The sequence below is a fragment of the Amblyraja radiata genome, chromosome 3 (genome assembly GCF_010909765.2).
Source record: "Amblyraja radiata isolate CabotCenter1 chromosome 3, sAmbRad1.1.pri, whole genome shotgun sequence".
Taxonomy (NCBI): Eukaryota; Metazoa; Chordata; class Chondrichthyes; order Rajiformes; family Rajidae; genus Amblyraja; species Amblyraja radiata.
In genome coordinates this window covers 78,301,745-78,304,806 of record NC_045958.1, presented here as the reverse complement: position 1 = coordinate 78,304,806, position 3,062 = coordinate 78,301,745, and positions in this window count along the sequence as shown.

Below are 3,062 nucleotides of genomic sequence, written 5' to 3'. Positions count from 1 at the left end.
ACTGTCAACCTTACGGATTTTCTCAATTGCTTGGGAGATGTGGGCAGCAGGGTCGGTGATATTGGTAGTGTCATCGGGGCTATAAGTGCAACACTCACGGTTTATGATAGTACAGATGCCTCCTTTTTCTGCCATGTGATTTTGTACGGCCATAGTGCGGATGGCAACCATCTCTGCTGTAATAGGCGTCATGGCCTTATTTACATCTGTTAAGGCACTAGCGGTTACATTTGCCAACGTCTCCATGGCGGAGGCCATATTGATCAATTCTCGAGAGGCACGAGCAGTCCCCCAGAATGAGAAGGCAATCATCCAAAATTGTTCTGATTCTGGGGTGGAAGATTGCAACCTTCACGTGGTCCGCCCTGTTTCGACGAATGCAATCAACCCACCGTGCACAATCAAATAAGATCAAATAGAACAAGTTGTCCTACAACTTTAGGCTGTGCACGTCATACGCAAGAAGTTCTGATTCTGATATGCCCCATCTTGTTCTTAAGGGAACGGACAACTCAGTTAGTTGTTGCACCATACGCATGTGGGGAACGACGTAAAGCCAGATAGCAGCATCCTCTCCAGTTGTCGTTCTTACCCAACCTCATGTCAAAAGTGGAGTTGTCTCCTGGTGGCATCCCTGGCAGCCAAGGGTATGCCCATGATCCACATATAAAGTCTGGTCCATTTACTGCTCGTGGTGGTCTCATAATAGAGAATGGGAGGTATGAAGTGCAAGAACTGTTTCCCAAATACACTCCTTTTCCTTTGTTGTTACAATGACAGGTGCTATTTACAGAGATACAGGGATTGCTTGCTAGTTTCAGTCGGGGTATTTTCCAACTTTTGGTCTCATCTTCCTTCCAACCTGATTCAAATGGGGGAGTGTACCATCTTTAAAGTCGTTATACACAATCTTCCCACCATTTGTCCTTTTGTTCTCTCTGCACCTGCTAGTAGAAGTTCCATTGTGAAAGCAGTATACGGCCATAACTTCGGTCTGGTACCAATGGTATGCCTACCACGCTGTTGTGGGGAATGTAGGTGCACACCGAACAGTTACTACCATTCCCCCTTCGAGAAAACTTATAGCTCATGGTCAAAAAGGTATTAGTCCATGCCATCTGGGGCATTCCCAGGTAAAATGATAAATGGCTGAAGGATAAACAGGCAATACATGTTTTAAAGTTGCCAATTGCACAGAAGGAAATATCACATGGGTCAGAAAGGAATGGGACACTGAAAAGCAATAGCTGCCTACTGCGGATCTGTCTACTATGGCTCTGGTCCAATCTAACCTAACTTATTGTGAAATAATTGGAAACTGGAAAAAGGAAGTATGAACTTGGATGTCCTGCAAGACTTTAGGTAAATGGAAGCCATAAACACAAATAAAAACGGCCAGTATTTACAGTATCTTGTTAAAACCAGCCATGAACATAAACGAATGCACTACACTGAATTATATACTGTACGAACCTCCCTAATCCCAGATACTTGGAACGAGTCTCCCCCTGGTTGAATAAACTTGAACAATTAACAGTGACCCCTTATTTGTTCTTTGGGGTCCCAGGATTAGGAATAAAACCAAACGGATCGATTTGAAATGAGACACCTCTGAGTCACACATAGTCTAACTGCTCGACCTTCTCCCCATATCCCCCGATTCCGCTATTTTTAAGAGCCCTATCTAGCTCTCTCTTGAAAGCATCCAGAGAACCTGCCTCCACTGCCCTCTGAGAGAAAAAGTGTTTCCTCGTCTCCATTCTAAATGGCTTACTCCTTATTCTTAAACTGTGGCCCCTGGTTCTGGACTCCCCCCAACATTGGGAACATGTTTCCTGCCTCTAGCGTGTCCAAGCCCTTAACAATCTTATTGAATAATATATTCTTTACACTTTAAATAATTTAATTAGGACTGGGACATGTTGAGTCCTTAAAGAGGAAATATTTTTAAATGTGCACAAAAAATGGTGCCATAAATACTAAGAGCCTTTATAGATTGTGGAGGTCCCCCTGAGGAAGGTGGAGAGTAGGAGGGGGACCTGGATAACCATAGGAGAGGGAGTGATCCAGGATACAATGGTTGGCACTAGGAGGGGCTGAGTGGTTTTGCCCAACACTCAGTGATGCTGGACTGGCCATGATGGGTTCAGTTGTCAGCATGTGTCCCAGTCTGGGCAGAGGCAGGATCCTGAGACTGGGAATCAGCAGAGGAGTGAAAGCGAGACATAAGAACTGCAGATGTTAGAATCTTGAGTAACTCAGGTCAGGCAGCATCTGTGAAGGAAATGGATAGGTGACCTTTCTACCACTGCCATCCCACCGTGTGTTTCCCCCCTCCATCTCTCTGGCTAAACATTTCACTCCTCTACTCTCATTGTCTCACTTTTGTCTCCTTTTCATCTCTAGATTTTGTCACGTACTCTGCGCATCTGTCAAACCTCAACTGGATCCACCTCACATTTGCCAGGCTTTGTCCTGACCTTATCTCTTCTAGTTTTCTCCTCCCCACTACAATCATTCTTTAGAAGTATCAGTCATACAGTGTGCAAACAAGCCCTTCAACACAACTTGCCCACTGACCAACATGCCCCATCTACACTAGTCTCATCTGCCAGCATTTGGCCCATATCCCTCTAAACCTATCCTATCCATGTACTTGTCTAAATTTTTCTTAAATGTTGTGATAGTAACTACCTCCTCTGACAGCTTGCTCCATATATCTACCACCCTTTGTGTTAAAAAAAAAAAAATCACCCCTCTGGTTCCTATTAAGTCTTTCTCCTCTCACCTTTAACCTAGGTTCTCTAGTTCTCAATTGCCCTACTCTGAATAAAACTGGGGGAGTAAATGAATGTTTGATGTGGGCTAGTTGAGCTGGATCTGTGCTGTATCTCTGTGATTCCAATTGCACCATGCAGGGTGGCAGCATAGAAGATGTAATGTTCCTTTTTTAAATTTAATTTAAAAAAGGTCAAAAATGCAATTTTAAAGTATTATCTACTGGGAAATTCAGATAACATTACACAAAATGAGTTAAATGTATTCACAATTTCACATTCAAA